Source organism: Arvicanthis niloticus, chromosome 3 (genome assembly GCF_011762505.2).
Source record: "Arvicanthis niloticus isolate mArvNil1 chromosome 3, mArvNil1.pat.X, whole genome shotgun sequence".
Taxonomy (NCBI): Eukaryota; Metazoa; Chordata; class Mammalia; order Rodentia; family Muridae; genus Arvicanthis; species Arvicanthis niloticus.
This window is the reverse complement of record NC_047660.1, coordinates 17,030,615-17,053,624: the sequence shown is the minus strand read 5'-3', so window position 1 is coordinate 17,053,624 and position 23,010 is coordinate 17,030,615.

Genomic DNA, 23,010 nt, shown 5'->3' with positions numbered 1-23,010 from the left:
CTCTTAGCTCCTCTTCTTCCTTCTCCTTACTCCTCCCACATTAGCTCCTCCCAAAATACCATTTAATATAGCGGGAAATATATCCATACACTCTGGAAGATCAGTTAGTACACTTTTTTTTATCTTTAATCTTTTTTTTACAGTCCAGTATTATCACCCTCCCAGTCCTCTCTCCAACTGTTCCACATCCCATTCCTCCTCCTCCCTGTCTCCAAGAGGATGTTCCCACCACCCCTACCACCCCACCCCACTCCACCAGGTCTCTCCACTCCCTGGGATCTCAAGTCTTTCACGAGTTAGGTGTGTCTTCTCTCACTGAGGCCAGACCAGGCAGTCCTCTGCTGTTGTGTCGGGGGACCTCGTACCAGCTGGTGTATGCTGCCTGGTTGGTCAGCCAGTACTCTTAACCACTGAGCCACCTCTCTAGGCCCTAACTTTGAATATTTTAAAAAGTAATTTTGAAAAAAATTCTTCAAAAAGCCTGGGATATCTTTGTTACCCTTCAGAACTTGATAGCGAGTCCCTTTTGCTGAAGATATATGTCTCTATCTCTATCTCTATCTCTATCTCTATCTCTATCTCTATCTCTATCTCTATATCTATCTATATCTATATATCTATATATATATATAGATAGATAGATAGATATATATATCTGAGTCATGGAGAACTTAATTTCATGTTCACCTATAGGCTTCAAACCTACTAGCTAGCTTTCATAGTCTGGGAAGATTCCATATATGCTATGGGGGGGGGGGAGGCCATTAAATTCTTACCCAGCTGTGACCCTTGTGAGCTACAGAAACAAATGACCCAGCATAAGATAAACTTAGTGGTACAACTGCAGCACAAACACAGGAGTGACCGAGCACTTTCTGATTGGACTTGAAGTTTGCTTCATAAGATAGAATCTACGCAATGCTGTTGATTGGGTGTGGTAGTTTGAATGTAATTGGCACCTGTGGAATCATAGGGAGTGGCACTATTAAGAGGCGTGTCTTTGTTTGAGTAGGTGTGGTCTTGCTGGAGGAAGTCTGACACTGAGAGGGTGTGATATACTGAGGTCTTCTATGGGCTAGCTACGACCAGTGTGGCACACAGTCTTTCCTTGCTGCCTGTGGACCAAGATGGAGAACCCTCAGCTTCTTCTCCAGCACCATGCCTGCCTGCACGCTGCTATGCTTCCCACCATGATGATAATAGACTAAACCTCTGAACTGTAATCCAGCCCCAGTTAAATGTTTTACTTTATAAGAGTTGCTATGGTCATGGTGTCTCTTCATAGCAAGGAATCCCTAACTAAGACACTGAGCCAAAACCACATAGCTGGCTAGGTCATAGTCCCCAGGAGAGAACCTGACATTCTTCTTTGTTTGCTTTGTTTTTGTTTCTGATTTTTGTTTTGTTTGTTTGTTTTTTTCTGATACAATTTCAGACTATGTAGCCTTCGTAGGCCTTGAACTCAGTATGTAGACCAAGATTGGCTTCAAACTCAGAGAGAGCTGCCTGAAATTCATGGACCATTTTAGAAAGAAGTATTTTATCACAGGGATCTTCAGAGGAAGAAGCAAAGGCAGAGCCCCTATACAACAAGAGGCATCCCCAGGATAGGACACCACTGATCTTTAACAGACTTAAGGTAGAAGCTGAAGTGAAATATGGAGAGGGGATAAGCTGTGGGCCCAGGTGGCCTGAACAGGCATCCAGGCTCATCCTCTTGATTTTAGGTGCAGAAACCTTTGGTGTAGTTTTGGACATTGGTTTTAACACATGGGCAGATGGCTTTGACTCGTGGTAAGCATGTCAATTGCTCTAACTTTCCAAAGTTTCTGGCTTTAACGATGTGCTCTTTGACTTCGGTTTGTGATTGCAGCCAGTAGGAGTGTTGATGCGTAAGTGAGTCATAGCTGTTACAGATTCAAGGAACATTTTCAGGATTAAAAAAAAAAAAAAAAAAAAAGCTTGCCCATGGGTCGTTTGCATTTTTATCAGGAACATGTAGACACAGCCACACTTACAAACAAGTGCTTGGAGATTAGGTGAGAAAATCTTACTGGAGCAAGCAGGAGGATACTGAGGCAAAGAAGACCTTGACACAATTCCATCAATGGGACAGCCATATAGATGGGCCAGAAACACAAGAGTATCTTAGAGTACAGGTTACAGAGTTGATGTTTTGGTTGCTGCTGTTTTGTTCTTTTTTTTTCCATGTAAACCTAGTTTGCCTTATGCACTTCGCTAAAGTGCCACACTGTTTGTGTGGCTCGTGCCTCCTCCCACTTGCATCTACACTCTTTGGTAATGTTACCACAATGAGGTTCTCTGGCTGTTGAAGCAGTAATGGACATGAATCACTTAAAGGTGTGTGTGGGGGGGGGGCGGGGGGGGGGGGACTGGTGAGATGGCTTAGCGGTTAAGACCACTGACTGCTCTTCCAGAGGTCATGAGTTCAAATCTCAGCAGCCACATGGTGGCTCACAACCATCCGTAATGAGGAGCTCTGATACCCTTCTATGGGGTGTTTGAAGACAGCTACAGTGCACTTACATATACTAAATAAATAAAATCCTTTGGGTCTGAGCGAGTGGAACAGGAGCCAGAAGGGCTGGAACGAGGAGAAGGGAAGGGGGAGAGCATAGTGTACTGACGGATGAAGCCATGTGAAGTGAAGACAGTACCCTAGTAAAGCTGGCCTGATTCAGTTTCCCTATAGGGCTTCAGCTGACGGACCACATGGAGCAGTTTAAGCATAGAGCTGCTGAATCAAGCTCAGATGAAGAAGATGGTCCAGTTCCTATGCAGCTATCCATGAGAAGTAATAAACAGTCCAGTCCTAAGCCTCTCCGTTTTACGTTGTTAAACAGAAATAATTACCTGTTACATGGACCAGAGGTTCAAAAACAGAGAAGAAAAAACTGTTCTTTGGAGGTATAGATTTCTTATTATAATCTTTCTTTGTCTACACAAGTAGTTAGCGCCAGACTGGCACATATTCAACTCAGTTCTTCTGGGAGGAGAAGGAAGAAAACACCCTTGAGCAAAACACACTCAAGAAGTAAGTGGTTTTCCACACTGTGTGGCTCAGGCATAAGAAATATCAGCAGCTACTTCAGATTAGAAATCACTCAAGGATGGTTTCTTTAGTTAGATTCGGAAGGAAGCTGGAAATTGACTTGGAAATTCTGTTAACAAGAGACACGCAGTGGGGTATAAGGCTGAAAGTGCTGATAGACAAAGAGCTGTGAAGAAGTTGAGGCAGGAAGATTGCTGCCAGTTCAGAGTCGGCCTGGGTAAGGATATGAGACTCTGTCTTAAACAACAACAGGAGGGATGGAGGGAGGGAGAAAGAGCGAGGGGAGGGAGAAGTTAGTAAATAGTATTTCACAAGACAGAAGCTAAATGAAATTTTAGTACTGAGGTGATTGAAAACGAAACGTCTTTATATTTGAAAGGAAAAAATGGCATATCAAGTAGAAACAAGAACTTGGCACTGTCGCCCTGCTAATTTCTATCTTCGCAGGAAGCTGCACATACTTCAGCAGGCACTGGCTTCTGCAGCAATAACACCGTTAAGATCTCAGTGGTATTTAACACTAGATGTCTTTCTGTCATTTGCTGATTACACGTCCCCGAGGTTTGCAGGACCCCTGCTAACAGCAGACCTTTAGGGACATAGCTTGACAGATGTTCTGTCACTCACTTGCTTCCGTAATCACCAAAGCAAAAGAATACAGGAAGAAAAGAAGGGACGAAGAACCGCATCCTGGCGCTGGAAGCCACCACATGGAAGAAATATGTGGCACCTCTATTATCATTTTACAGGCTTAAGAAAGTGACAGGGAGTAGAGAAATCCAATCCGGCTGCTTTCCTGGAAGGAGAGGGATAGAGAACATAACCTAATAACTTTCACAGAATCCATGCCACCTAGTATTCTGTTCAGGCTTTTTTTCATGTATAAAATATACTTACTCCATCCCAAGGCAGAAACCCCCAAAGCCCCATAGAACAATGAGAGCAAATTCGAAGTCCATGAGACCTGCCGATGTGCTGTCTTCTCAAACGGGTCTCCATATCCTGCTTCTTGGTTTAGACAGATTTTAGGACCAGAATAGTAAGTATTCTCTCCCTTATCCTTCTAGTATATAATGATCCTGTTGTTTTTTGGTTTTTGAGACGTTTCTTTATTTTTTTTTACTATGTGTATGCATATATGCACCTGTGTGGGTGTGTACACCTGCGTGCAGGTGCCCTTGGAGACCAGAAGATTTGCATGCCCCTGGAGTCCGAGTTAAAGGTGGTCATGAGCTTCCAGATGTGGGAGCTGAACTTGGGTCCTCTACAGAAGCAGTATGAACTTGTAACAGTGGAGCAATAGTGAGGCTTTGAGAGTCATATCAAGTCTTTCCAATTTGGAGAAGAGATGACTGGGAGATGCAGTAGAGGAATTGTACATGACAGTTTGAGAGTCCCTTGGGTGATAATGAGCACTATGTCTCTTGCTGTGTGTGCTTACTTAGTGTTCAGAGCTCCATCGGTCACCCATACAATTCAATGACGATAGAGCGATTTATCATCGAAAAAATAGAAATGCTTACGTCAGCCCTATTCCTCTTCTTTATAGGTGAGCCAGCATTAGGGAATACACATGCACACGAGCTACATCTTACTTCTCTGGTTAATCATTTCACTGCTGCCTCCTAAGAGAAGGCTCCACCTTGATTCAGCATTGCATGATGGGAAGGTGGACGTGACCAATACTGTGAATCAGAGGTCAGGTCTGTGTAGCGGTCCAACTAAACAGCGTTATCGATAAGTAACAGGTGCTTTCTGACTCTTGATCCCTGACCTACTTTCCTTCTCATTTTTCTTGCAGTTGGGAATGATCGAGCGATCTGTCTTAGAGCGAGGCTTTCTGTTTGAGAATTTCCGGTTAGCCTCGCCTGGAACATCTTTGTCATCGCTGTTTACGTTCTTTTCTCAAGAACATTCTTTTCTTTGATCTGTTTATTTTAATATGCTCAAGAGTGAGTTCTCAGGACTTATCTGAAGACTGGAAGTGATGTTTTTAGTGAGCTTAGTCTATTTCTGTTTTCATTTATTTTAGTTCTACGAGTGTTATCTTAGAACTAAAACACTTTCTATATGGACTTCTTTTTAAAAAAAATATTTTGCTGATATTTAAATCACATTTTGGATATCATCATGGTTTCAGAGCTTCCTGTGCAGAGTCAGCTGAATCTTTCGCTTTGGTTCCAAGACAGCAGAATAAGCGTGACTGGCAGCTCCAAGTTTATCCCCACAGAAGTTAGGAAACAGAGAGTCAGGAAGTACCCCAGTTACTCCAATGAGGCATTTCCTCCTAGTCTGCCATCTCCCCCAAAGACTGCCCGGAGCTCAGGACCAAGCTTTCAGCATCTTAGCCTGTGGGGACATTCAAGCGCTAATATTCACATTCAAACAGCGACGGTCCTGTAATGAACACCCCCTCTTCATCAGATGCAAAGCTCCCCTTAGTTATGCTCAAAACTTCTATAGCCACGGTGAGTGCTGTTGTTGTGCTGGGCCCAGTGGGGGAAAGGAGCTTTTGCATCCGAGAATTTTGGAGCCACTCTGTAGCACATTTCTTTGTAGGATTCTGAAGCATGCCGTCTTAAAATATTCTAGAAGACTACTATTAGAAGAACTATAGCAACAAAAGCAACTTGCAGTTGTGGGGCTTCCTACCACTGAGGTGCTCACCCGAAGCCCCAGAGACCCCTAATCAATAGAAAAAGCTTTGGCTTAAATCTGCACAACAAATTTTACCTTTGATTAACCTGAATGCTTTTGATGGCCACCCTGTCTTCTCTCTTTTTATTCCCTCCCTCCTTCCCTCCCTCCCTCCCTCCTTCCCTCCCTTCTCTCTCTCCTTCCCTCCCTTCTTTTCCTTCTCTCTTGCCTTTCTCCTCTCCATCTCCATCTCCCTCTTTCCCTGTTCCTTTCTTTCTCTGGGGAATCAATCAGATCCTGGCGAGCACACTCTAGGCACGCCTTTTACCACGGTACTACCCTTTATCCTTCATAGGTAATACAGCCACATTAATGATCCATTAAAAGAAAAATTCCTTCTGGTCCAGTGAATACAATCTCTGGCCTGGGTGGAGACCTAACATTCCAGTTGTGTAGGCAAGAGGCCCTGGCTAAGGAAGGGACCACTCCTAGGAAGCCACACTAAAGAGATAGGCAGAATAGTTACCCCTTAAATGAGATAATGTACTTTTTCTTCTCAGAATTCCTCCCCCTGGCACACAATAGCTTACATAGCTGCAGCCAAGCAGTTCAGTAAGTCTGCCCATGCTCCTGAGTTACTCAGAAAGCAGAAAGCTCCTTTTCTTTCTTCTCATTCTGTCCTAAGCATGCTTTCTCTGCTGTGTTAGTTGTCCTTATCTTTCTCTAAATTTCCCCTTTGTCTTAGGGTTTTGCCACGTGGTTTAACTGAAAGGGCGTAGCTTCCATTTTCCTTCTCTCCTCCTCCTCCAGGCAGCAACTGAGATTTACAGCTTGCTTGCTTTGGGGGTTTTCTTTAAATTCTAGTAAAATTGTCTGTTAGCTACCATATGAGTCTGTTCTTAGAGTCTGAGAACCACAAGAGGGGAGACCCTGAAACCCTGATTTCCCCACTATCATCTGGCAACCACAAAGGGACACCCTTTAATTTCTGATAATTCTGGGGCTTATCTCTCTTTTCTCTCTATATCTCTATCTCTCTCTCTCCCTCTCTCTCTCTCTCTCTCCTATTTAAGCATGAAATTTTGGAACAATTATTCTTGCACTATAATTTTTTTTTTTTTTTTTTTTTTTTTTGGTTTTTTCGAGACAGGGTTTCTCTATGTAGCCCTGGCTGTCCTGGAACTCACTCTGTAGACCAGGCTGGCCTCAAACTCAGAAATCCGCCTGCCTCTGCCTCCCAAGTGCTGGGATTAAAGGCGTGCGCCACCACCGCCCGGCCCACTAGAATTATTAAAAGGATGTCACCAGTGTGAGGGTGAACAGGCAGATGACTGGCAGACTTCCTTGCAGATGTATGTTTTGATCAGACAATATGATGGTAGGCAGATCTCACTGCAGACATGTTCTTGTGTAAGGTTGCGGTGGTCTGTGGAGAGTGAAAGTAACCCCTAGTGAATGTGTATCAACAAGGACACCACACTGATTCCCCGAAACATGAGCACTGACAAATGCTTCCTCTGCTCTGTGTGCTAATGTTGGAAGAGTGTACAGAAAGCATCACACAGCTTTCTGATTCTGTCCGAGGCTGCTCTTCGAGAGACCTCCTACGAACACTAGCTAACTTTTCCCCTGTTACACAATAAACACATTGAAGGTCCAGGATGCTGCTACAGATGTTGCTTGTTGCATAGTAGGCACACTCTATCAGAGCAAGCACAGCCCATCCGATCCCAGGTTTTCTGTATGCACGTTTGTCCTATCTTCATTTCCTTGTTGCCCCAATCAGAGTTCTAGAACCAAGCTGTGCAGGATATGACAGTGGTCTTCATACAGAATCATCATTTTGAATGTAGTTTTGTGGTCATCACTGTCTATCTTAGTTGATTTTCTATCGCTGTGACAAAGCAACGCGACCAAGACAATGTATAAAAGAAGGCACCTAACTGGTCTTAGGTTTCAGAGGGTTAGAGTGTACAATGGCAAAGCAGAAGCACAGAGGCAGGAACAGCTAAGAGCTCACAATAGGGTTCTGTGAACAGGAGGCAAAGAGACATACTGGGAACAGCTCTAAACTTTTGAAGCCTCAAGGCCTGCCCCCAGTGACACCCCTCCTCCATCAAGGCCACACCTTTTGATCCTTCCCAAACAGTTACCTTAACTGGGGACCAAGTATTGGAACGCGAGCCTGTGAAAGCCATTCTCATTCAAATCACCATATTGTAACACAATCACTCAGAAGAATTGTTTCACACACACACACACACACACATACACACACACCGCACTTCATTTATTTATGTACTTATTTCATTATAGTTGACATATCCAGTTGGATTCTGAGAACTTTCACAGTTCTTACCCGCTTCCTGCCTTAAATCTCCCATTGAATTTATGTGACTCCATTACAAAAGAGGATTACTCCATTACAATATCAGTTCACTTTGTGAGGAACTGAGCCGTTGGCATATGAGGCCATGACGTACTTATAGTTCATGCTTGCAGCCATATTCAATAAACGATGTATGTGTTAAAATAGAATTTATTTTTGGCTGCTTCAAAGAGATATAAGAAAACCTAACACAGATGTGGTAGAACACATGATAAAGGGTTAGGAGAATGCCAGTCCTGCTGATTAATATGCTTGTTTACAGAGGACATAAGGTCACAGAAATCCCCTTGTCGGCTGACAGATATAAGCCAATACTATGTTACTTATTTGACAATGAAGTAGAATATAGACAATCGTTTTAGTGATGTCTCTACTTTTATCTGCATCCAGTTGTTGCAACCATAAAATCTCATCTCATTCAAGTATACTTAGAAAAGGAACAATGAGTTTCTGTCAGTTATCTTTTGTAGCTATTAGTTTGAATTTCTTAATTCCTTCTTAAAGTGAAAATCTAAGACATTGCGCTGAAAATCATCCAAAATGTCAGGTATCTTTGAAATTGCTAACTTGTAGCTTCTTTTGACTTAAAGAGGAGAAAAGGGGGGTAAAAAAAAAAAAAAAAAAACCAAAAAAAAAAAAAACCCCAAAAAACCAAACATCATTTAAAATGTCAGAGATGGTCAGGGCCCAGGCCTAGGTGAGAGCTATTGGCAGTTTATGGCTGCTGGGAGCAGGAATGTCACCTCTTTGGGGCTGTGACCAAGGTAGGTTGCTATAGTTACCACATCCACGTGCATTTGGGCAGCACTGATTGGACTCCGTGGGATACATATAGAAAAGCGGGGGTTAAGTGGAAGAAAATGGGGGTGAGATATGATAAAACCACATTATAAACATGCATGAAAGCTGAAAGAGAAAACTTCAAAACGTCGCAGTTTGTAACAAAGTGCATTTGTTCTGCTTTTGCTGTCCCCTTTACCCACAGTAAAGGGTTCAAGTCTCTGAATAATGAACTTGAGCGTTTTCTTAAGCAGGACTTGGAGCTGCAACATATGGTTTTCCTCTTCCACTTTTTAATATTTTGGTCTCTGGTGAATCCACATACAAAAGCTTCCTTCCTCTAGCTGCGGAGCACAAATGAAAGGCCTTTCTTTTTTTTTTTTTTTTTTTTTTTTTTTGTGATTGTAGATTAGCCTGCCAAGAAGCAAACACGAGCTAGAGAACATCAGTTTAATTTATTGATGGGATACAGATGACGAGGAAGTCTGTCCTCTCCTAGGCTTTTGGGAAAGCTTCAAGCTGACCCAGCACAGCTGAGTTCAAACAGCCAAGGCAGCCTTTGCCAAAAACCAAAGCCAATAGTCATTGCAAACCTCTGAACCAAAACATTCCTTTAGTGCTTGAATTTCCCTATAATTTGTGTAGATTCCCATTTTGTCAATGAAGCTAGCAGTGGATAACTAGCTCGGTGCAATCAGACACAACAACTGTACCATTCATTCCGTAATTAGATGATAGCCGGGCTGCATGCTTTCTGGTTTCCGTTCTTCATTCTTTCCTTTCTTTTTAAGTCCTTAGAGACAAACCCTGGGATGTTTGGCAAAGCTCGGGCCCTTGTTGAAAAATATCCTGTCCTTTTTACTTCGGGATTGCTAATAAGTTCTATTCTCAGAGGCACAAGTGCTAGATGCACACAGCAGCAGGACAGGATCAGCCAAGTTAAGAGAGAGAGAGAGAGAGAGAGAGAGAGAGAGAGAGAGAGAGAGAGAGAGAGAGAGAGAGAGCGCTTGGTTCTTATGTGTATTACTTTCTGCATCACTTTACAGTTTTTCCTTACACAAAATGAAAGAAAGGTTAAACTCTTCCAGATCTAACTGCATAGAAATGAATCTGATACCCAAACTAATGTTTAGAGCAGATCTTGTAAATTGCTTTCCTAACTTTCAGACATAAAAATTCTATGAGAAGTGAAGCTGAGATGGAAAGATCAGCAAATGAGCAGCGGGGGAAGGCTGTGTGATCCGTCTGCTATGAAGAGCTGGTGGATTAAGTTACAGTATCTTAAATTGAGCTAAGAATTCTTGTGCTAATACTTTTTCCACCCCATCCCCCACCCCCAATTGTTTGTTTCTTTCACTTCTGGAAGAGGAGAAAGCTTCTTTAAGGAAACTGTTATTTCAGGTCTCTCCCCCCACCCCATTACTACCTTTGACAAGTAGCTGCTGTTGGCTGCCTTTGGCTGAAGTGGGTTTGTTCCTATTAATGAGAAATCTTGGTTCCAAGTGATACTGCTTAAGCTAGCTCACGGAAAGGAAAGGTGACCTTCGGGCCTTTCATCTCTAAGCTAAGGAAGGATGAGAAGAAAGGCATCTTCATGGATGTCTAGACTTATGTGTTTGGCTTCAGACGGCAGGAAAAGGGACTGAGGTGCATATTTTACATATCAAAGTAGAAATGGCCTCTAGGTTCTCCCAGCATCCCTTAGTCCCTGCCTGGCATACCCTGCCCACAACCTTGCACTTTCTAGCCCAGGAGCTGGTCTGCCCTTCTCCCAGAGGCTCTTCCCCAGGCCTCTTCCATACATGTTGGTCTCTTCCCCCCCCCCCCCACTCCCCCCTCTCCTTTTCTCTCTGCTTGAGGGCTCTTTCTCCATCTTCCCCCTCCCCATGGTGACTCTCCTGGCCTCAACCCTTGGGGCTAGTGAACTCACCAGAAAGCAGCTTCCCAAAACACTTGCCTTTAATGTAATCTAATCTGGTATGAATTGGCTTATTTCACCGGTGGAGAAATAACCTATCATTAGAGACACTCGTCCTTGTCACTTTCTTCTTGTTCTTCTTCTTTCTTCTCCTTTTCTGCTCGTTTTCCTTTTCTTCATCCTCCACCTAACCCTGTATCTCTGGGTAGATATATGGTTATGACATTTTTGGTCTCCGTTTTTCTATGATACAAAAAAGAAAAGGAAGGAAGAAAAGGACCACTTGCTATCCTAACTCCACTGTTAAGTAAAGTACAGTGTTTGGCTGTTGGCATTCACCTCACTTGGAATCCTTACTTTGGGCCTTGCAGTCATTGTATGCAGCCCAGCCCATTTTATAATTCCACCCCTGGCTCTGAGGCCAAGGTCATGGTCCATAGAGTGAAGACAGTTGGACAAAGAGTGGATACAAACAAGACACATTAAAAACATCAAACTATTTCTCAGATACCCATTAGGAAAGAGAACCTGTTGTCTGGAAATGTCACCAATTGAGAAAGCTGAATATACCAAGTCGATTTCAGTTGTATTATTGGGAGGAAGATTTATTTGTAAGATTTAGTTCCACAAGGAAGTGGTATTTGTAGCTCTTGAGTTGATGTATGAGAAAACTATAATTTTGACATTAAACTCCCCTTCTATTGTGAGGAACATTTGAAGTTTGTTTGTTTGTTTTCTGTATATTACCTCATGAGATAGTATATACAATGTGTTACTGTTAAGTGGCTGCCTAATTATTCTCTTTACTAGAATGGAAATATATTGTCTTGAAGGTGAACTATCATGTACAAGCAGAGGAAGGGATGAATAAAACCACCAACTTCTTCCAGAACAGAGGTTGGCTATTTGTTTTTTCTCATTAAATAATTCGATAATAAATATTTTGAAGGCTAGTTGGGTTTACAATCTCAACTGAAACTCAACACTACTCTTGAAGTGGCAAAGTAGCTCCCAATAATATGTAAACAAATGGGTGAGGCCACATTCCTATAAAACTTTATTTATAAACGCAGGGTGTTGGTAATGGTTTGCCAACCAGAACATATGTGAGATATTTTTGCTTTTTTATGTCAAAGAGGCATGCAAAATGAATTATAAAATGAATCATATTTGCCACTAGCACTTACAAGTGTTCTCAAGTGACTTTAGAGTGAATTTAGAGAAATAACTTGATCAGAAAATTGGCATTAAATGTGGTAAATAGAAGTTTAAAATGATAATTCTTGGGTAAAAATCTAACCACAATTAAACTATTTTCATTATTGAAAAGTGCTTGCAGATGTTCTGCTTATTTTATGTGAAAAAGACTTTCAAGAACGAACATATCATTCATAACTCCAGTCCAATCTACCCCTTTGGAATCAAATGCAAGTTTCATAGACTATGGCTTACCTATCTTTCTCCCTGTGTTTTCACTTCTGGGAGCAGGTGGTTCCTGATAGCATATGTGAGCAAATTTTAATTTTTTTTTTTGCAAGAGTTGTAGTCATGTGATTATACCATTATGACATGACATTTAAAATATGTCGTGATTGAAACAGGAAACTTTTTATGAACCGAAAATTTTGGAAATCCTTCAGACAGAGGATTAAATTTACAATATAACATCTAATATTTCCATTTTATCCCTTTATTTTAAGCATTTACTAGGTAGCAATAAAAAAATCACTTTTGGAACAGTTGTCATATGCTTTCTAAATGTGATAATTATACCAAATAAGAAAATGTATTTTCCACATTTCCTTAGCTATAAGGATGCACATTCCTTTATGTTATATTCTCCCTGAGGCTATGGCTTTTCTAATGATGTAATTTTACAAATTGCTAACTGCCAGGTCATCATGTAGTTTTAATTACCCAAACACAATGGTCTGAAAACTTTCCTGAAATTTTGTGGTGAGATCTAGAAAGTCAACCTGTAATTTTTTGGCATTGGGGATCAATGGCAATGTCGTAGGACAATAGTGGAGACCTTGTTTAAGGAGTGTGTGGAGAACAGCACTCATGGCGAGAGGCAGTACTTTGAACATGATGGTCCTTCTTACCTTGTTTGGCTTTGAAGCTAGTTGCCCAGTGTCTTACAGCTGCAGTCTTTCAACAATAGAGGCAGCTCAGAAAGTGATTTATTTTTTCTTTAAAAATGTAAAGAGATTTATTGATTTATTTTATGTACATGAATGTTTTGCCTGTGTGCATGTACATGTGTCATGTGAGTGGGTGGTGCCTAGGGAGTACAAAAGAGAGTCACATTCTCTGAAACTGGAGTTAAGGATGATTGTGAGCCACTGTGTGGGTGCTGGGAATTTAATCTGGGTCCTTTTTGCAAGAGGAACAAATGTTCTTAACCTCTGGGTAGAACTCTTAACTTCTGGGTAGAAGTCATCTCTTCTACCCAGTCTGCTCTCTTATGAGCCCCTGATAGGCACTGGCTGTTGGGGAGAAAAGATTTAATATCAACATTTGCTGAAACCGAAGTCTTTTTCAGCTTTTTCCAGAGCCAAATTTGATAGTTTAACTATGTCACATGACTTATGTGTTAGACACTCAAGCTCAAACACTACAGTGTTATAAGGTGGAACAGGTAAGAACTGATGGGTGGGCTGATGATGAGGAGAGGATTTTTTTTTTTTTTTTTTTTTTTTTTTTTTTGTCTTGGCATCCATATAAACAATGAATTCCAGGGCTAGAAGGATGGCTCAGTGGTTAAGAGCACAATCTGCTGTTCCAGAGGTCCTGAGTTCAATTCCCAGCAACCATGTGTTGGCTCACAACCATCTGTAATGGGATATGATGTCTCCTTCTGGCATGCAGGTATATAGGTAGATAGAGTCCTCAAATACATTAAATAAATAAACAAACAAACAAATAAATCTCAAAAAAAAAAAAAACTAAACCCAAAAAGAGCTCCACCATCTGTAATTTTCTCACAACGATTTGAAGATTTCCATCATGACATAAAATGAAAGACTGTTTCCACACAAACTCAAGGAGCTTGGACTTCCAGTCTGCATGAGACAAGTACATTTTTGTTCCTTTTAAATTACTCAGTCTGTCTGTCGTACCTTGTCATATTAACAGTGGACTTATAGCAACTTGCTTTTCCAAAGCCCATAGCTCCGTAGACAAGCCATCACCTAAACCAAAACTTGCATGAAGGAAACAGAAGCTCATATTCCATTGTGAGAGAGACAGTCTCACATAGTCCTTCCCATAGATGCAGAGCTACATGCAATTGATGGATTCTAAGAGCAGGAGAATCAGTCTTCTGGAACCAAGTGATCAGTCCCAAGCACATATACATACAGGCAACACTACATATTGTATGTAAATGTTTAAACACACACATACACACACACACACACACACACACACACACACTTAAATGTATAATTAAAGAAGAAGCCATGAGTTCAAGAGGAAATGAGGAGGCCATGGGAAGAGTTGGAACAGGGACCGGGTGGGGTGGAAGTGATGTAAATACAGTACTCCCTCGTGAAGTTCTAAAAATAAAATAAAGGAACAGTTTCTTCTGTACAAAAACACATTTTGAATAATAAGAATATTAACGATGATCTTTCTAAAGTCAAAACTAATGTCACAAATCTTATTCTTTAGGACAATAAAATGTATCTACTTTGCTTTGGCACCTATATCTACATAATATAAATATAAAATATTAAAAGTAAAAAGAGGCTAATTTCTGATCTATTTTCAATTCTTTCAGGGAGAAGGTGGTTTTTTAAATCTCTTTTGATTCTGTCCTCAGTTTCCTAATGTCTGTAAGAAAACATGGGCTTCCACCTGCTTTTACCCACAGGTAAGCCAAAATGGTTATTTTCATATTTATTTCAAAAAGATAATAAAAATTCCTCAGAATGCAATAATGAGAAAAGAATGTTTTTTTAGAGTCAAGAGTGTTAAGAGGATGCTGTATTTTTGCTAAATTTCGATTCCGGAAAGGTTAAATTTAGTAAAAGGTTAAATGAGAATGTAAAGGACCTTGTGGAAAGGTAAGCAGGAGAAAGGGAGGGGAAGGACAGACCTTTAAGGTGCAGGCTGGGATTGGGGTTGTGGATGACAATTACTAAGATCACCAAATGACTTTTAAATGGTACAGAGGCAGGGTTTAGTTTGCATGGATGCTTTGCTTTGACATCAAACCTCTTCTGGGTCTTTTCCATCTTCAGTTAAGTTTGCTACGTCTTTTTCCTGACCATTCATTTGACTTCACATTTTACTCTCATACCTTGATGGAGAAAGGAGCTGCAAACTACAAAGTCACCCTATTCTGGTGTACTTCCGGCAGAAAAGAACTGTAATGCTAAATGTCTTTACTGAGGACTTGGTGTGGGGGGAGGGGTCATAGGAGATTGACTACTGCTGTTGTTGGAGATGTAGGTCTCCTGAAACAGTGGCAGAATGAAGGTGTGCAACTGCCCTTGGAGGGCTCAGACCCAGGCACCAGGCACCAGGGGACCTTCTACAGCCACGAAGAAGCCTATGGAGCTCATCAGAGGGGGCAGGAATGCCAAACACCTGGGCAAGCACATGGAAACTGCAGGTACTTGAAAGCTGGAGGTCAGCAGAGAGGAACCTGTGTAGGTCATGGTCCTCACTGATGAACCTGGGATCCTATGTAGAGCCTCTCCATAGGTATAAAACAAAGGTTTAACACCTGGTGTCTTGTTGGCCAGAGGGATTGTCCAATTCCTTGTTTCTTCTTCTTCTTCTTCTTCTTCTTCTTCTTCTTCTTCTTCTTCTTCTTCTTCTTCTTCTTCTTCTTCTTCTTCTTCTTCTTCCTCCTCCTCCTCCTCCTCCTCCTCCTCCTCCTCCTCCTCCTCCTCCTCCTCCTCCTCCTCCTCCTCCTCCTCCTCCTCCTCCTCCTCCTCTTCTTCTTCTTCTTCTTCTTCTTCTTCTTCTTCTTCTTCTTCTTCTTCTTCTTCTTCTTCTTTCCAAACCCGGTTGTATCTCAAACTTGTAATTTGACCTACAGACTTCTACATGTCATTCCTCAGTGGGATCATAACCCTGTACATTCTCTGTTCTGATGGAATCCAGTGGAGTCTGGAGGGTGTACTGCTGGAGGGCTGTGCTTGCTTTCCTCAGATTTTGGCCCTCTCTTTAATCTGTTATCTTTGGAAACACACACACACACACACACACACACACACACACACACACACACACAAAGAGAAAGAGAGAGAGAGAGAAAGAGAGAGAGAGAGATTACATAATAAAACATATACGTATATAGTATATCCTACAACTCTGGCATCTCAAGCATTTTGAAGTCTCCAACCAACCCAACTTTACCTTCATAACTTCATACACGGCTTCTCTGAGGAACTGCTTCTCCTAATAATGGAGAAGATTTCACAGCCCCTTGCCTGTAACCTTCTTGAATCTAAAGCCAGAACATGCTGAAGCTGCCAAGTTCTTCTGCCTGCTGGAGCTGGAACCCCTCCTTGAGTTACATTTGCACATGCTGTTGTTGATGGTTTCCTTTATTGCTTAAGTGTCCCTTTAATTTTTTTCACAAGTTGGACTCTTAGCTGGGTGTGGTCTTGTCCTGAGGGCACCGCTCCCATTATTACATTCACCATCAGGCTTTTTAAAAAAAACATTTTATGTCCTTGGGCACTGGACTTAGCTCCATAAGCTTTCTGATGCTACCCCCACCCTTCCCTCAAACTATGAATTTTTCTTTTTCTTTGTGCTGTTTTTGTTTTTCCATTGTACATCTGCATTACAGTGACCACTAAAAAAAAAAACCCCACAAGACACAATGAATACTAGGCTGTCTTGAAATCTCCTCTGCCAAACTTAATCTAAAACTTTTCAATTTAGCCTTAGGCAGATTCTTAGGACAAGAGCAAACCAAAGCCATATTCTTTGTCAAATTACCACAAGATTGGTCTCTAGGCCAGCTGTTAATATTGTTGCATTCAGAAATACCTTGAATAGGGCCTCCATTAACATTACTACTGTCTTCTGAGTTCCAGCAAGATGAACTATTAAGCCCCACTTAAAGCGTTCAACTACTTTTCTAGTCCAAAGTTCCAAGATCATCCATAGTTCTCCACACACAGCATGGCCAGGCCTCTCTCAGCCACTACTGCTCCCTGTTACCAATTTCTTAGTTCCTGGTCTTTGGTGTGAAAAGACATCATGACCAAGACAAGTCATATTTTTAAAAAGCATATAATTGTTATTAAAATTTTACAGTTTTTACAATTTTATAGAGCTATCTTACCATTTTTAAAGGGTTAGTTCATGATCATTATAATAGGTAGCAAATTGGCATGGGGAAAGGAGAGGGGGAGGAGAAGGGGGAGAGGGAGAGGGAGAGATTGGGCCTTGCATGAGCCTTTGAAACCTATAAGCATACTTCTGTGATACACTTCTTCCAACAAGGCCATACCTCCTAATCTTTCCCAACAGTGCCTTCTCTGTTGACAGAGCATTCAAATACATGAGCCTATGGGACAGTTTTTCTTCATATCACCATAACATGATGTTTTAAAAATAATATTTTATTGAAATTGAGTAGTTATACAAATATAACCAGATGTTTTGATGAAGAAACACAAAATTGCTTATAATTTCTGAATACTGTGTCAGAGAAAGGTGTTTTTTGTTGGTTGTTAAAAGCAAACAAAACCAAACCAAAACCTAATAATTACCTTGTCAAGCTTCATTCATGAAAGTTTTTTGTCTTTGTTTTGATGCTAAAATAAAGTATCATTTTTAATGGAAAAGGAATAAATGGTTAAACAACTTTTAACAGAGTAGGTACTTATAAACAGCCATCATTTTCTTCATATGATCAAATCATTTCTCCAGGTTATTTCTGGAAAAGCACAGATGGGTATACATGTTTAAATAAAAGCTGATGAGTGTCTTAATGTGAACTATCATGTGAAAAAATACTTTATTGAAAAATATTGATTGGGGGCTGGACAGATGGCTCAGCAGGTAAGAACACTGGCTGTTCTTCCAGAGGTCCTGAGTTCAATTCCCAGCAACCACATGGTGACTCACAACCATCTGCAATTGAATCTGATGTTACAGTGTATTCATATAAATAAATACATCTTTAAAAAACTGGTGTTACTGTCTTTTGTTTGTTTGTTTTGTTTTTTATTTTGTTTTGGTGCCTGGTATCAGAATCCAAGAGGCTAAAGAAAGGTGATATGAGATCAAGGTCAGCTTGCATTACAGTAAGAGATCCCGACTCAATCAATCAGTTAATCAATAGAAAAAAATTGAAAAGAAGATCAAGGTGTCATGATGTAGCAGCTTTGATTGCTCAGTAAGTACCATATATGGCACTGCTAACCTGCTCAGAATCAGTTCTTAATAGTACCCGGAAATGCTTGTGATATTTGGGGTGGCCCAGAGATGGGTGGGGACAGATTTACAGGATGATGATGATTCATGGTATCAAACATTAAGAGCAATTCGAGCCTAGGATGCTCTCTCCTCTTTGAAAATGGAATGTGTGAGTCTGAAGGTTGACCTCTCTGGCTTCCATACACACCTGCACACACACTGACATACATGTACAGAAAACAAAGGATGCTGCATGTCAAACGATGGCGTGGACTGGTCATGGTGCATGAGTTAGTGCAGTGGGTCTCAGGAATCCTTCTCACTTCCAGCCATGAGGAAGCATCTGACCACCATGCCTGCCCATCACTTGACATGGTGACAGACCCTTCTCACTTGTTAAAGTTTCAGAGGTAGGCTTTTCTTGTAGCTGGTTGATGGACAAATTGTTCCTTGTGTCTCTAAACATGTCTCAGATAAAAGACAATTGGATGTCTGTACACTCCTAGTGGTAGTTTACAGCCTGTGGTTTGTTGGGGACACTTGGTTCCTGAAAAGAAAAACCCACAATTCATAGTATGCTGTGGTGTAAATATTTTGGCCAACCTCAATTTCAATCTACAATGCAAGTGAGTGTGGCGTTGGGAAGAGGTGTGCACAGTTGGCTCTCAGAGCTGCAGCTGGGACAGCACTGACATGCTGCCTACACCTTCTGTTCAAAGATGATGCACACATTTAAAATCTCAGAGGCAGGTAAATGCAGGCAAAGTAAAGTATCGGAGTGTCACGGTAGAAATGACAGGTATTAAACACATTTCATTTTCAAGGATATTTCTCAGTCTTACCACAACTTCTTTCTACAGATACTTTCTTTTTATATTTCATGACCTAAAAATGGCATTTTTTTTCCTCAAAAGAAATAGGTATCGTCAGATAAAAGCTTGTGCTTAACTAAACGTTCATACCCACACCTTCTAATATATGGTTAAAATGTTTTATTTCTTCTGTGTTCAAATTTTTGACATCCAAACGAAGTGGTGATTACATGAATGTCTGTATCTTGATTGCTGCATTCTAGAAGAATCTCACCAAAAAAAAACCCAAATAAATAAATAAAATAAAATAAAATAAAATATTAGTAATGGGTAATACTGGGTAAAGCATAGAATTCATCTCCCTGGGTTATTAATTAAGTTTTTTTTGTATTTATTCTCTCTGTGTGTCTGTCTCTCTCTCTGCGTGTGTGTTTGTGTGTGTGTGTGTGTGTCATTGCATACATGTGGAAGAAGGTCAGACAAAAACTTGCATCTCTTCTTTCTTTCCACCATGTAGGTTCAAAAACTCAGGTTATCAGCCTTTGTGACAAGTGTCATTACTACTGAGCAATCATGGTGGCTCCTGGATTTTTTTTTTTAAACTGCTTATAAACTTACCAGTATTGCCAAAACAATTTTTCTTACAAGAAAATTCAAGTGAGGTCTATTTCTCAATAGAGTTCTATTTGGAAAGGCAGACAGTGGTAATAGTAAAAAAAAATTATACTTTGGATTATTAATATGTTACAGTATGATACATCCTCCTACTTAAAGGGAATCCTCAGTTACTGAGTCTTCTTCCTTTCAATAATTTCTGTGTTAGTTTCCACAAAACAATATTGTGCCATTGGTAATTATTCCTCCAATTTATTGTTTCATTACAACTTCTCACAGCTTCTGGTTTTTCATTTTGAGAATCCATGTGGCTCTTGAGAGGATGAACTTAGCTCCGAGGAATGTTGATGAAGTGTGCTTTCTGAGCTCATGGTCTCTCTCTGACCTAGAGATTGGCTCCATTGTAGATATGTAACGATCACAGATCCAACTGAATTCCAGAGAATATTGGGGGAATTCAAGGTCTCTGCAGTCTGAAGACAGGAAAACTCCACGGAAGAACCATGGCAAGGGATGGAGTGTGTGTCAGAGATGAACAGTCCCATCTGGAACGCTGTTAAAACTTAACTAAAGCTACACACACAAGCTCTCAGGATTTTTAAATGTATGTGGTAAACAGAAACCAAACCCAGATAGTCTCTACCTTTGTTAGCATAGTACGAGAATCTTACTGAGCTGGTCTGCTGAAGTGTTCAGCAACAGAGACTATGTAAAAAGTGAAAATGTAGACCTGCCTGGGCCAAAGAAGAAGAGGCACAGAATTGCTCTGTCTTCTCCTGAAAATTAGACTTCATTAATTTTAGTTCTAAGCAGCTTCTTCAACTTTGACCCATTGAGTTCCATAAGCTGAGAAACTTCAGACACTGTCTTTCTTAATGTTCACTAATGCCCTACGATAAAGGAATGTTTCATTTGATATGAAGCACACTTCAGGGTATATATTTTGTTAAAAAAGGATATTCTGCCTATAGATCATTACCACACATGACTTGAAATAAGGCTATCTTCTTTTTATATAGGCTTAGAAATGTGAAATTCATGCTGGGCAGTGGTAGTACACTCCTTTAATCCCAGGACTTGGGAGGCTGAGGCAGGGGGCCAGCCTAGTCCTCAGAGTGAGTTCCAGTTCTTGACCATAAGCTGAAATTAACAGAAGTAAAATTAGGGAGAATGGAGACTTCATGAAAGATAAAGTTAGCATACAAGAAGGTCCGGAATTTCAAATCCTATTCTTTTCTGTGAAAAGATAAGTTATTCCCATCTTGGTGAAACACCGAACGCAGCCTACAGACAAGATGCATGCTCTATTTGCCAATCATATGGTTTTTTGTAGAAGCCATGATACTTGGGCTGGAAGTATGAGTGAAACACTAAAGCTGAGATGCTAAGAAATTCAAAATTTTCAGGTTAAGTTTTGTTGACAAGTCAGAAGACTTTATTAAAGGTAATACCTTTAACTACTAGCTCTTGATATGGGGTGGACTGAAAATCTTTCGTAACAAAAAATATTTTTTAAAGATTTATTTATTTTATGTATGTGAGTACACTGTCCTGTCACTGTCTTCAGACACACCAGAAGAGGGTATCAGATTTCATTACAGATGGTTGTGAGCCACCATGTGGTTGCTGGGAATTGAACTCAGGACCTTTGGAAGAGCAGTCAGTGCTCTTAGCCACTGAGCCGTCTCTCTAGCCCACAAAAAAATATTTTTATGGGCATTCATGTGCATTACTATAAGCTGCCCATGTCTAGGCGCTCTCAGAAGCCAGAAGACAGTGTAAGTACCCTGGAGCTGGAACTACAGGCTGTGTTAAGCTGCCCAACATGGGTCCTGGAAACCAAACTCAGTTTTCTAGCAAAGCCATAAGAGCTTTTAGCAGCCAAACTGACTCTCTAGTATGCATTTTACAGTTTTTAAGTAAAGAGTATTGCCAACAAAACCCAACCAAGCCTGGCTAAAATTGATTTATCTCTTCAAGTCTTTGATCTATCTTATTCTATCTACACTGTCTGAAAGTTGACTACTAAAATAGTTGGCAACTAGACAACGAAGCCATCCTTTGTCTCATCTCAGATACCCAATGGAGGGGAGATAGACTGTTGAAACCCTTCTTGAAAGTTCCCCAGGAACGGTTACACTGGAAATGAGTAGAGAACACTTCTGAGTTCAATTCTGTTTGTCTCACAGACGAGGATCCATTGTAGTTATAGTGTTTTCTCCCACCAAGGTACACTGGTTGTTGGAGGCAGTGACAGTCAAAGATGACCCGTGACGTGAAGAGCAGCACACTGAGCTTATCTTCCAAGCAGAAATCATTAAGGATTTTGAATTATTGCATTTGGGAGGGAGGGAGTGTATTTCAAATAGACATAGGTTCATGTTTGCAAAGTGGATACTGAAGACAGTTTTGCGAAATCACCCGTTAATGGATTCGTCATCTACCTCAGCCGTTTCCTTTATCCAACCAACAGCTGCCAAGTGAAGAAAATGTGAGTTCTTTGGGAAGTCTGCCTCACCGCCAACCTGTGGATAAGTCTCATTGGGAAAACGAAACGTTTATGATATTCCTAAGACGTCCAGATAAATTGGCCTTGTAGACTCAACACCTTCTCCCATTTATTTTGGCAACTCAAGGAGGTTTTTTTAAGGCGGTCATATAAATACAACCAACGCTTTCGTCTTATAAGCAAAGGGTTTGATTAATCCCTGTAATTTCTCTCTCTCTCTCTCTCTCTCTCTCTCTCTCTTTTAACAACACACTGCATTCTGCTTTCCTCCCTCATCACTATTGCCATGGACTTAAACGGCTAGATGAAAGCCCCAACACCCACTGTGCTGCAGTTCTCCTGTGATTCCATCTCTACTGGGGTCAGTTGACAGAAACGTCCTCTTCTCAACCTGTTCTACCTTCACCTTCCAGACTGTCTTTAGTCAGGGTTTGTAGTCCTGCAGAAAACATCATGACCAAGAAGCAAGTTGGGGAGGAAAGGGTTTATTTAGCTTACACTTCCACATTGCTGTTCATCATCAAAAGAAATCAGGAAAGAAGCTCAAGCAGGGCCAGAACTTGGAGGCAGGAGCTGATATAGAGGCTATGGAGGATGCGGCTTACTGGCTTGCTTCTCCTGGCTTGCTCAGCTTGCTTTCTTATAAAATCCAGGACCACCAGCCTAGGGATGGTTTCACCCACTGTAGAAGCCGTGGTCAGTGGTTATACGTTTGCCATTCCAAGATGGCGCTGGCCTCTGTCTTCCCAGCAGTAAACAAGTAACTGCGCAGCTGCAAAGGCAGAAAACCCGCCAAAGTCACTGGCCAATCCCGAGGCGTAATATTGGGTGGTGAGCGAACAGCCAATCAGAAGTGAATACGTCACTCTAGGGTGTATTTAAGCT